Source organism: Podarcis bocagei (genome assembly GCF_964188305.1).
Source record: "Podarcis bocagei genome assembly, chromosome: 13".
In the NCBI taxonomy this organism is placed as follows: domain Eukaryota; kingdom Metazoa; phylum Chordata; class Lepidosauria; order Squamata; family Lacertidae; genus Podarcis; species Podarcis bocagei.
Window position 1 is genome coordinate 48,678,751 of NC_138138.1, and position 13,861 is coordinate 48,692,611.

At 42.5% G+C, this 13,861-nt stretch overlaps 1 long non-coding RNA gene across 1 annotated transcript; it reads left to right on the forward strand.

The window, feature by feature from the left end:
• The first annotated feature begins 587 nt into the window (after nucleotides 1-587).
• Nucleotides 588-5,373, forward strand: LOC308572307. Its single transcript, XR_014001695.1, has 3 exons — nucleotides 588-773; nucleotides 878-1,179; nucleotides 4,794-5,373. It is a non-coding gene; the product is annotated as an uncharacterized lncRNA (long non-coding RNA).
• The last annotated feature ends 8,488 nt before the right edge of the window (nucleotides 5,374-13,861 follow it).

A 13,861-nucleotide genomic window follows, 5' to 3' on the forward strand; every position in this document is an offset into this window, starting at 1 on the left:
ACCACACAGACTTTTAACACGCCATAGATTATTTAATAGCTGAAGGTCTGGGTAAAGAGGAATGCATTCACCAGTCACCTAAAGACCTGCAATGATGGAGCTATTCCACAGATGGGGAGCCACCACAGAAAAAGCCCATTTCATGTTGTCACCCTCCAAAACCTCTCAGGGAGAGGAGACAAAGAGAATGGCCTTGGGTGACAGGCACAGGAACAAGGTCGGTTCATATGGGAGAGACGGTCGGTAACTCATTGAGGTCATGAGCCATGAGGCTTTATAGATCAGCATCAGCACTTTGAATTGGGCCCAGAAACTAATTGGCAGCCAGTGCAGTTGGGCCAGGATCAATCCTTAGTCCATTCAGATTGGTCTGAAACATATATTGTTTTCTTTTTTCCTTTTAAAATCCCAATCTGTTTTATTATTAAAAACATATACAAAGATTTAATGGATTATCTAATATAGGTAGCAATTTGGGTTTGATAATTTGGTAATGTGCATGCATCGAATCTATGGCATAGATGTTTTAAGTGCACACTGGATGAGAAGGCAGGATGTGTGGAGTTTGGATTCCATATTAATAGTCTCCCTTCTTATGCTCACTGATTTATGCAAAGCTACAAGACACTGGGCCTCCTACTTAAGCCTTCAAAGCCTCACTTCTCACACAGACTTCCTGGAACAGCACATTAAGTCCCTTTCAGAGCCAGAGCATTGCATCACTATGCCGTCTTTATTGCCAATGCTCATTGCACTGGCTGCCTCTTCCTCATGTGCGTTGAACTTTACAGCTACAACTTATTCCTTCCTTTAGTTAATGTGGGTTTCATGTGGTTTGTTGTTTTTTATCTCATCTATTTCCCACTTCTAATTCCAGGTGCCCTCACACAGATAGTTCTGACTCAGTCGGACCCAGTATTGAAGAAACCTGGAGAATCCCATAAACTCACCTGTGCTGTCACTGGATCTGGAGTTAATAGTAATGTTATGGAGTGGGTCCGGCAAAAACCTGGAAAAGGATTGGAATGGCTTGTTGAGTACTATAAGGCTGGGACCAATTATTATTCCCCTACAATCCAAGGGCGATTCACAGCCTCAACAGACAGCTCCAACCTCTATCTGCAAATGAACAACCTGAAAGCAGAAGACACGGCTGTCTATTACTGTGCGAGAAGCACAGTGAGTGAGATCCCAGTAGACCTCAGACAAAAACCCTTCACTGCCTTTGATTTGGTGACAAATTGCCAGAGGGGGCAGCAAAGGGCCACAAACTAGAAAAGCAAGTTACAGAACACAGCCTTCATTCTTTGCCCTATATTCTGCCTACAGTGAATTGCTCAAGTTTTCCTGAACAGCCACACCCTAGGCCAACCCCAACCTTTCTCACCACCAAAGAAACACAAATGAACAGCATGAGCAACGCTGACACCAAACCCTACATAGATTAAGCAAAATAGAAACATCGCCACCCGACCCACCCCCCAGCTTCCCCCTCCCCCCCAATGTCTCAACAAATGAAACTGATTTGTAAAAATGTTACATGGAGAAAATATGAGAGACATTACACATACTTCTGTAAAACCCTGTAAGACCCTACCTGCCGGCAGACTGTCTTGCCAGAGTGGTGCATGCTCTAGTTATCTCCTGCTTGGACTACTGCAACACGCTCTACGTGGGGCTACCTTTGAAGATGACCCAGAAACTGCAATTAATCCAGAATGCGGCAGCTGGACTGGTGACTGGGAGTGGCCGCCGGGACCACATAACACCGGTTCTGAGAGATCTGCATTGGCTCCCAGTACATTTCCGAGCACAATTCAAATTGTTGGTGCTGACCTTTAAAGCCCTAAACGGCCTTGGTCCTGTATACCTGAAGGAGCGTCTCCACCCCCATCATTCAGCCCAGACACTGAGATCCAGCGCCAAGGGCCTTCTGGCAGTTCCCTCATTGCGAGAAGGTTACAGGGAAACAGACAGAGGGCCTTCTCGGTAGTGGCGCCTGCCCTGTGGAACGCCCTCCCAGCGGATGTCAAGGCAATAAACAACTATTTTACTTTTAAAAGACAACTGAAGGCAGCCCTCTTTAGGGAAGTTTTTAATGTCTGATGCTGTACTGTTTTCAATATTCAGTTGGAAGCCGCCCAGAGTGGCTGGGGAAACACAGCCAGATGGGCGGGGTACAAATAATAAATTATTATTATATTATTATTATTCTGTAAAACAAGAAAATCTTTAATAAAAAACACAAAAAAACCACAAAAAGCAGTTCTGAAATATTCAAGGCAGTCAATTCCTCTGTGCCCACCATATTTCCACAACTAGTACCCTGTCCTCTCATTTCTACACTCCCAATTGTACATAAAATCCTTCCTCGCCACCTGCAGTAATCAGAGGTTGATAAAGTCACCATTCTTCCTCTTCTTTCCCTCTCCCTTATATAAATGAACAGTTCTCCTCTTCTCTCTTGCATTCTTCTGTTCTACAGTCTTCTCTTCCTCACCCCCTCACATCCAAGCAATTCCTCTTCCCTCAACTTTCTTGCGTTTTCCACAGTTCCCTCCCCTCTACTCTCTCCCTCACACTTTTATTCCCTGCTCTCTCCACTTCTTTTTGTCCCTTCCTCCTCATGCTTTCACCCTTTGCTGACTGTGGTGGATACACTAATGCTCCTTTATTCCCTTTCCTAAGTAGCTGCTGCTTTGAGATCAAAATGTGGCAGAAGCACAATAATGTAGCATTTTGTGGAGGGGGGGGCGGAGAGACATACAACCCAGTAACTCAGCACTGGAGGTCAAGATGGAGAAAATCTCCACAGCTACCATGTATTTTCCCTTGGTATTTAGAGAAGAGAAGACTCCCTGGAAAAGACCCTGATGCTGGGAAAGATTGATGGCACTAGGAGAAGGGGACAACAGAGGAGAAGATTGTTGGACAGTGTTCTTGAAGCTACCAACATGAGTTTGACCAAACCATGGGAGGCAGTGGAAGACAGGAGTGCCTGGCGTGCTCTGGTCCATGGGGTCATGAAGAGTTGGACACGACTAAACAACTAAACAACAACAACAACAACTTAGGTAGGTTAAAACAAAGCCAAACACAGCAAAACATCAACATGCTGAAGGTGATGGCATCATTGAATAAATGGCTGACTGAGAGCGGAGAATGGGAGGTTTTAGCATACAGTGGTGCCTCACAAGATGAAATTAATCTGTTCCGCGAGTCTCTTCATCTTGCGGTTTTTTCGTCTTGCGAAGCACGGCTATTAACGGCTTAGCGGCTTTAAGAAAAAGGAAACAAACTCGCAAGAACTCGCAAGACATTTCGTCTTGCGAAGCAAGCCCATAGGGAAATTCGTCTTGCGGAACGACTCAAAAAACGGAAAACTCTTTCGTCTTGCGCGTTTTTCGTCTTGCAAGGCATTCGTCTTGCGAAGTACCACTGTACTTCAAATTTGAAGTGAAGTGAATGGAGAGTTTTCCCAGTCCCATTTGGCCATGTTGGCAAGCTAATTATTCTCTATATTCTTATTCTCTAAAACCTTTGCTGAAATTGGATGTTGGGGTAGGGTGTGCCATTTTAGGGGGTGAGACTTAATTTTTGCAAATTTCTTCAGTGTGGGGTCTTAGGAATGTTTCTGGGTGTGAGAAATATCCATTAGAGAAATATCCTTAGAGAAGAATATGCCAAATCAGATTACTCTGTCATCCACTGTGGGGATTGGAACAAATGGATTCAACACTTTCAGAGTTCCCAGCTTCTGTGCCATGTTCTATGCACCTTGTATAAATCAAAGCCATTTATTTTCCTCATATTATTTCCAGTGAGATATTATTATATCACATGCTTGTGTTTTATTCTGTAAGCCGGTCTGTGATCTCTTGGTGAAGGGTGGAATAATAATAATAATAATAATAATAATAATAATAATAATAATAATAATAATAATAATAATAATAGATGAATACAGTCAGCAAGACCTGGATAAGACAGATGAACTGTTTTTCTTCCTCGCATATCCCCTTAGGAGTGCAGGGTAACACAGAGTGATAAATATTATTGTCATGTTGTTTTCTTTTAAAGAACTCTACCTTCTGCTATACTTTCCATAGGTGTATATATAAACACACCTGTCTAATTCAAGTAATCGTATGGGTTTCATACATTTGTTGAGGTGCATGTGATCAAATCTATGTCACAATTGTTTTAGGCATGCATTAAGAAGAAGAAGAGTTTGGATTTGATATCCCGCCTTTCACTCCCCTTCAGGAGTCTCAAAGCGGCTAACATTCTCCTTTCCCTTCCTCCCCCACAACAAACACTCTGTGAGGTGAGTGGGGCTGAGAGACTTCACAGAAGTGTGACTGGCCCAAGGTCACCCAGCAGCTGCATGTGGAGGAGCGGGGACGCGAACCCGGTTTCCCAGATTACGTGACTACCGCTCTTAACCACTACACCACACTGGCTCTTAGAAAAGTATGTGGAAAATTTGGATCTTATTAAGACACCCTCTTCCAATGCTCACTGATTTATGCAAAGCCATGAGAATGAGGAGTTCCTACTTAAGCCCTCAAAGCCTCTCACTTCACATAGACTTCCTGGCAAGGCACACAGGGTCCTTTTGAAATCCAGTCCATCGTTCCAGTATGCGGTTTTTCTTTTCCATGCTTATTGCACTCGCTGCCTCTTCCTCATGTGTGTTGGGCTTTCATTTTATTCCTTCCTTCACTCAGTCTGGGTTTTATAATGGGCTTTTGTATGACAGCTATTTCTTCTTCCTTTTTCCTTCATTCCAGGTGGCCTCACACAGAGAATTCTGACCCAGACAGAATCTTCAGCATTGAAGAAACCTGGAGAATCCCATAAGTTGACCTGGATACTGACAAATACTGGATGGGCTGATTCCGACAAAAACCCGGAGAAAGATTGGAATGGCTTGTTCATTGTGTATGCTATGGTTACACTGATTATTATTCCCCTACAATACGAGGGCGATTCACAGCCTCTAAGGACACCTACACCTTCTATCTGCAAATGAACCGCCTGAAATCAAAAGACACAGCTGTCTATTACGGTGCAAGATTCGCAGTGAGAGAGATCCCAGTAGACCTCAGACAAAAACCCTTCCATTTGGTGGCAAATCATCACAAGAGATGGCATCAAAGAGCCACAAACCAGAAAGGCATGGTACAGAACAGATACATAAAGGGAGGGAAATATCAATGATCCACAGCTGTCATTCTTTGGCCAAGCTCCAGCCTGCAGTGAACTATTCCAAGATCTTCCTGTTCCAATGCTAAACATCTGTTCAGAGACAATGTCCTTTCCCCATCTCCCCCATTTGTCCCTTTCTCTCAGGCATCCAACCCAAAACAATGTGGCTAATATGTGCACTTTTTAATTGTAAATTTTGAAACTGCACTTATTGTATTTTAAAATGTAACCTGATAAATTTGTCTCCCTGCTTCTTTTGTTTTTCAGTTTGGTTGCAAAAGTTAAAAATGAACAATCTTAGACTTCATTGTTAAATAATACTTTTATTTCTTGAATCTGTTCAGATATGTGACAAAAATGAAATGAATCAGCTGGTATTATATCTTGAACTAACTGATATGGGAGGTCCACAGCTTCCATTGCCACAAACACCTCACAAGAAATGCAAAAGTAATATCAGATTAGCATTATAATATAATGAAATATAATGGTAATGGTAATTATAATATAATGAAATGTAATGGTAATGGTAATTATAATAAAATAAAATAAAATAAAATAAAATGATAATGAAATCATATTATGACATAATTTAATAATTTTTCTTTATCTGTTGTTCCTTAGTGTTCAACTTAGGCTTCAGCAGAATAATGTAACATTTAGGTCCAAAGATACAACCCAAGAGCCCAGCACTAGAGGCTAAGATAGAGAAGATCTCTACTGCTACCATATATTTCCCCTTGGTGCTCAGGTAGGTAGGGACAAAGGACAGCCAAACACTGCAAAAGAGCAACATGCTGAAGGTGATAAATTTGGCCTCGTTGAAAGTGTCCGGCAACTTCCTGGCCAGGAAAGCCACATTGAAGCTGATGATGGCTAGAAGGCCCATGTAGCCCAGGACAAGATAAAACATGAGGACAGAACCTTCATTGCATTCAACTATGATCTCTGTAGCCTGGGATTGCAGGTCCAAATCTGGGAATGGAGGAGAGGTTGCCAGCCACACTACACAGATTCCTACTTGAATAAGAGAACAGGAAAAGACAATGGAGTTGGTCAGTTTTTTGCCCACTAATTTCCTCATGCTTGACCCTGGCTTTGTGGCCATGAAGGCGACAACTACCGTGACGGTTTTGGCCAGCAAACAAGAAACAGCTACAGAGAAGACAATGCCAAAAGTAGTTTGACGGAGAATGCAGGTCACCTTCGTAGGTCTTCCAAGAAACAGCAAAGAACAGAGGAAGCAGAGGAGGAGGGAGACAAGGAGAATGTAGCTGATGTCCCGATTGTTGGCTTTGACTATGGGGGTATCTCTGTTCTTGATGAAAATCCGTAGCACGAAAGCTGTGGTGAATGAAAGAGAAACAGAAACCAAACTAAAACTGATCCCCAAATATTCTTCATAAGATAGATATGTCATAACTTTGGAGATGCATCTGTCTCTACTCTGGCTTGGATACTGCTCATCTGGGCATTTAAAGCATTCATCCATGTCTGGAAAAAAGAAAGGATCCATCATTGTGCCAATTTCTATGTAAATTGAGTCTCATTCTTAGAACGCTGTTCAATGTGGGATTTGTTGGTCATTCTGACATCTTATTATTATATTTGTATCCTACTTTTGCTGCAGGGAGTTGGCCAAGAGACCAATCCAGCATCAGTGCATTGGACCCAGAACATCCTATTCACATTTCTGCCTGACACTGCCAAAAAATGATAAGAACAGGGCAAAAGTGAACCCACTGTTGAACATGCTCTTAACCCAACAGACTTCAGTGGAAGAATGATTTCTGTAATTTTGGGGGCTGGAGGTTCCAACTCAGCTTAACCGAAATACAAAGCCTCCATTGGCTTGAAAAGGCAGAATCAGATCCTGCAATTTGGAAAATGGCCAGTGTGGCCAATCTTTATGTCACCTTTTCTTCCTGAGTATTTGCAAAAGTGCTCAAAACACACACAAAAATGGCAAATTGTTGGCTAGAATAATTGGTGAAGTGCATCACCTACCTTTTTGGTCCGATATTTTCCCTTCTGGGCAGGGAGCACAATCATAGCAGCAAAACTTCTCCCCTTCTCTCTTTTTCTTCTGATAACCAGGAGGGCAGGAATCACTGCATACAGAAATAGGCACCACCTATTAGGGGCAATGAAGAGAGACTGGAGTTGGAAAAATTGTGTGTAGGGCACCAGGGGCAGGGGAGAATCTTCATTTACTGGCGGGCAAAGAAACAAGAAAATAGTAGACGTATACTAGAAGGAAGCTGGGAATCTCACTTTACATACCCCTCAACTATCCCATTTAAAGTGGGACATCTTGAAAATTACGGAAGCTATCCCAGCTTCTGATTGGCTCCTGGGATGTCTCCCATGAGACCATGGCCCTGAAAGACATACATTTTGGGGACCATGCTCTTGCGCATCTCACCTGGCTCACGAAGGAGCGTGGCCCAAAAGACGCACATCCTGGTTTTCCTTCTGGGCATGTTGGAGGGTGTGACCTTCACAGATCCACTATCAAGCGGCAAAGGTAGAGAGGGGATTTATTGGGTGAGGCGTTAAATGTTTTTCATATTTTGGGATGTTGGATTTTGCTAACTCAGGAAAGAAGCAGCAATGATGCTAGAATAATCATTTACTGATCCAGAACCATTTTGCTCCACAGTGCTACAGGATTCCCCCCCCCCACTCAGGTGTTCTTCTACAAAATAGCACAGCTGCAGCCATATCTCTCCCTCCCACAAAATTAATGGGGCATTTTTATTGATTTTGGCCATTCATATAACTGAATTCAGAGAGAGAGAGAGAGAGAGAGAGAGAGAGAGAGAGAGGTGGAGGTGTTATGTGTTCCAAGTTCTCTGGTTATGGAGGAGGGAAGATGGCCTGTCGTGGGTGGAGTTGCACTCCCCTAGAAGGAGCAAGTTCTTTATTGGGAAACCCAGCCAGATGGGCGGGGTATAAATAATAAATTATTATTATTATTATTATTATTATTATTATTATTATTATTATTTGGGGGTACTCCTCGATCCAACTTTGTCATTTGAGGCCCAGGTGGCTGTGGAGGCTAGCAGTGAGTGCTTATTTTCAGTTATGGCTGGTTGGCCAACTACTGCCCCATTTTACAGCGAAACTAATTGACTATGGTACTTCCATATTGGATAGCTGCAATGCAATCTGTATGGGGCTGCCCTTGAAGATTTCCGTGTGTGTTTATATGTAAATAAAGTAGATTAGCCAAAATGCTGAGTTGCTGAGGTCTGTTATGCAACTGCGCAGACTCTGTGGATCCCTAAGTGTGCCAGTGTTGGTTGGCATCTGTCGCTGTGATGTTCGGGCTAAAGAAAGCTTATGAAGCTCCCAAATGATCAACCAGGAGAGAGGGAACATGCCAGTCAAGCATGTGTCTCTGCCAGGGTCCTACTCGAGTGTAGGCTGAACTCCTGACATGATATGCCACCTGATCCAAAAAGCAACAGCCAGGTTACTAGCGAGGGTTTCCTTTAGAGCACGTAGAATCCCTATTTCTAAAACAGCTGCATGGATTGCCAGTTGATCTCTAGGCTGCATTTAAGGTGTGTCAAAAGCTGCAAACAACATAGGCAACACTATCTGCTTCTTTACAGAACTCTCAGGTATTAAGATCAGAAGAAGGGGCCTCTTTTGCATTGTCACTGTACAGTGGTACCTCGAGTTAAGTACTTAATTCATTCTGGAGGTCCGTTCTGAACCTGAAACTGTTCTTAACCTGAAGACCACTTTAGCTAATGGGGCCTCCTGCTGCTGCCGCGCCGTCAGAGCACGATTTCTGTTCTCATCCTGAAGCAAAGTTCTTAACCCGAGCTAATATTTCTGGGTTAGTGGAGTCTGTAACCTGAAGCGTACGTAACCTGAAGTGTATGTAACCCGAGGTACCACTGTACTCAGAAGTGGGGAGGATGTTGGCTTGGGAAACAGCATTCTCTGTGGAAGCCACTCAACTGTGGAAATTCTGCCCCTGGAACATTCATTATAGGGGTTTCATTGCAGGCTGAAGGAACATCTTTTTTCCATGGCTTTTGATAACATGTTATTATTATTATTATTTGTGATTTCAGAACTCCTTCTATTCCTGTTACTATAATGACATCTTTATATCATACCCAATCAACAGTGCCTTCAGGGTGGTTAAAAATGAAAGTGAAAAGCCATCAACAAAAATAAAACTACAGTACCAAAAACTCATTTCAGTTACCACTATGAATGCCTCCCCCCCGAGCCCACCCACCACCTCACTCAGGGTTTATCTTTCTCCTGCTCATTCCTACCCAAGTTGAAAAGGGCCTGGTAAACATTCCCATTTAGCATGTTGTTACTTGTACATATCAATTTGCTTTCATTTATTTGCTGCATTTATATACCACCTCCCTTTAGTTCTAGGATGCAATAGGTGCCAGTAACTCTATCATGGGATCAGTACATGGTAAAGTTAGTTAGTAAAGGAAACTTTTAGCCCCACCTCCACCCCTATCACCTATCCTGAATAGTCTACACTGATCCTGGAGTTCTTGCCCAGAGTATCGAAGAATCCACACCTGATTAAAGCTCCTGTGCCACACAATGAATTTGTCATTAATGATGAACTGTTTCCCTTCACCAGCATTCAGATTCACCATTCCAACTTTCATTTTAAGGAAGGAATTGTTTGGGAATAGGTCCATGCTCATGATATCAAAGCTGGCTATTAATTCTCCACAATCATTTAAAGACACATTTTCTCCAGCTGGGTTGTTAAATGAAATGCCTTGAAGAAATGGGTGGAGCTGGTGAGAACAAAATGGAAATATAGTGGAGTCTCCTTTTTTTGGTGCAGTTTTATGAATATGTTCCTTGCTATTCAAATTTTTCATATATTTTTCATATGTGCATGAGTACACACACACACACACACACACACACACACACACACGGAGGACCCAAGAGTGAAGAACATTGTTATAAGGTCCTTTGGGCACAAGCCAATAAGAATGACAGCAAGAAATGCATCACTACATTGATGAGACATGCTCTTTCATTTCATGCTGATTACTTCATTATAATGAAGCCATTTCACTGAGGAAATATTACCTGCCAAGGTTGAACACTGCGGAGGTCAGGTCTTGCAAACCCCATCACTGCTCTGTATTTGATCCAAGAGGATTCCATGGCATGCAGCGCATAAGCTATGGCATAGACAGCATTATAGACATTGTAACTGTGGCCAGTCATGCTCATTTCAAACACAGACCTGGGAAGGCTCTCCAGTCTCTCTTCTCCAGTACATGTTATGCTCAACTTTGCTGGCAACCTGGGATTTGGAAAAGAACATTCAAATGCCTGCTCCCAGAAAACCTTGAAAAATCCATCTTCTTTGGGAGGATAAATTTTTTTGTTCTGGATATATGTGCGGAACCCACGAGGCTCATTCGAGTGAATTGCAAATGATATTGTGCCATCAAATATTTGAAAGTTCCATCTCCTTAAAATGAATGTTACAGAAAAATCTATCTGAGCTGTCATAATCCATACTCTTCCAGCAGATGTGTTTTTCCCCAAGTCAGGGATTAAAAAAGCTACAATGGTGATCAACCACATGAAGGTCATAGTTTCACCATAAGTAACAAATGCTTTGGCTTTGTTCTCCATGAAAGGCACGTTAATACTCCATCCCATATCAACAAATTCATCAAAGGAAAGGAAATCCCCCTGGTTTGGGATTCTTTGAACGAAAGCTGAACAAATTTTATTCTGAGAAAACAGGGGCTCTATGATCTGCAAGAAATGGTCTCCACTGTCATCATCCACAGCAAAGAGCCCAACCCAGGTCCACCCAAAATGCTGAAGCAGAAGAATAATTCCTGTGTACTGCTGGTTTTCACTGGGTGCCATGTGGTAAAAGGAACGGACCTGTTTTGTATGACCCTCTTCTGGGGCAAATGCTCCATATGTAAGCTAAACAATTTTTTTAAAAAATGCAAATATTTTAGAGCTTTGTTACTAGGCCTACTTGAGTGCATTTTTGTTTTTGTTTAATAAGATATTTATTAAAATTTTCAAAGTATTACAAAGTAATAATAATAATAATAATAATAATAATAATAATAATAATAATACAAAATAAAAATGGTTAAAAACAACTGATTCTTTCCAGTACCTATTTTTCATTAGCTTATTTCCCGGACCTCCTCAAGCCTCCCTTTTTTGTATTCCAGTTCAGTTTGTTGGTTCAGCAAATCCTTACCCTCTTTGTTTATCCTAATCACTGATCTTAAAATATTGTAACATTAAATTTTTGCCTATTAATAATCCATTTTTCATATTCCCTTATAGTATTACAGCTGAGTGCATTTTTGTTTGAGTTCCTTTTTACAGAGAGTTTCTACTTTTGCAGTGTTAACTTCAACAACTCTGTGGCAGAAAGCTCAGTCAGACCAAAGTTTGGTGATTTAGTGCCTCAGAATTCTGTCCGACTGCAACCTCCTTCTGTTTGGCTGTGGGTACAGCTAGCAGGAGGGGGGAGTCAGCACTTTGGGAGTACTGACTCCCAAAGGGGGGGGGCAGAGGCTGTGCAGCCACAGAAATTATTTTGTGGGTGCTGAGACCCCCCAGGGGCCCTTGGAGTTGTTGCCTCTTCTCCTGGGGAGATGTTGAAACACTGCATTAGCAGCAGCAAAATGACCTTCCTGGGGCACAAGCCTGGGCAGTGTGTTCATGGGTCCTGGGCTGCCCAGATGACAAGACCCCCCCCCCTTGGCCTCACCAATGTGGTCCAAAAGAAAGCAGATCAATATGTTTGGCACCAGCTTGACTGCAGAAGGCATGCAAAACACCATCCAACTGTCTTAGCGACTCCACTCTTGATTTGTGTAGCCTTTTCTTCTCAGAAAGATATCAAACAAGGCAGTGGAGTTTTAGGACCAGAGTTGTCCTTGTCCTAGATGGGCTACCTTCCCAGGTTGACAAGCGCCATCTGCTCCTCACTTCCTCCTACAGCGTGTGCAGAAACTGCCTTCTTGGCTGTTGGATCCATTATTGCTCTCGTCCTCTCAATCTGCCAGAGCCTGTCTTCCCTTGCAGGTTGAAGTCCTCCAGTCACTGGTGGTTTGAGACCTATCAGCTACCCTCACTTGACTTATCCAGTCAGTTGAAGACATTCTTGGTTGTGGCCGCTGTTGCATACTGACACCTTCTAGGAGCCACTGGTGAGAGCTGAGTGCAGGGTGGGGACCAAAGGGTGGGGACACAAACTACCCCAAAAGAAGCATGACATGTCCCTCATCAAAGGCACTACCCCTCCCCTAACACCCCATGTAATGTCTGAGCAATGGACATGATTTGTTTAAAAAGAATCTGCTAGAATCACCTGACTCTGCCCTTTGAAATGTTCACCAAACTTTCAGAAGTCATTCTCATTCTGATTTGGAACTTCAGATATTATACAGAAAATGCTTTCTAGTTAGTTTTCCTCTCCCATCATAACCACATAATCACCCTCAGTATTAGAAAACATGCATCAATTATAATATTAGTGCAAACTCCAGCCCCTCGTTACCTGTGGGATCTTGTAGAGGACTAAGATATCTGCCATGTGGAAGGAGATATCAGAGCCAAGTGCCCCAATAATGGCTACTAAGTTCTTCTGGGTGCCACATGCATAGTTGGGGACAAACCGGTCTGATTTGAAGAGCAAGTCTAGAATAGTGCGGTGGAATATCTTCTCCTGATAGTAGCTGTCGTAGATGTGGAACCCAAGTGTGACATTGGGCAAAATCTTAGGGTTCTCGTTGATTTCATTGATGGCAAATGCCAAAGCCAGGATGTGCTGGTAGAACTTGGTCACCATGCTGCAAATAGAGTTATATGTCCTTTCAAAAAGGAGTTCTGCACTGTGCACAATGGTTTTGTCGGTGCTCAAGGACCATGCTGGTTTGCACAACACAACCAACATTTTGAAATACTCCTATGTAAATATAGTATAATAATGCTTCTCCACTGTTGTTAAAACCTATCATTATGGCTGCAAAAAGAACTATAGTCAGGAGCTTCAAAAGTTACTGGAAACAGAAGGGAGGATAAAGCAAAGAGAGATGGCAGTGGGGGGAAAGCGAATGGCAACTGAAAAGAGGCACCATCTGGAAATATATATGCCATGTAATGACAGACAGATAAGACAGACAGACTACATCCACATTTTACCTCTAATGGTTTCCCACAGAGACATAAGGGAACTGGAATTTGTTAAGGGTGCTAAGAATTGTTGGGAGACCCTAATCCTGTCACAGAGATACAATTCCCACAGTTCCCTGGAAAGAGGGATTGTTTATTAAACCTCACATGAGCAGCTACAGTTCCCAGGATGGTTTGGAAGAAGCTAAGACTGTTCAAAGCGGTATGAACAAACTTTAAGTATGTAGTGCAGGTATAGCCACAGATAGATGGCATAATATATGATCTATTTGTGTAGCTATCCAACATTTTTCTGTTAACCATGCTAGCAGTTTCCAGGAACTGAAGCTAAGAACTTATTGATGTAAAGTGAATGCTTTATGATGAATTAATGACCAATTCTTCCCTGACAGGTTGAAAACTGACCTCTTAAATGTGGTTGAATTTGGAAAACAATTTTAGCATTTTT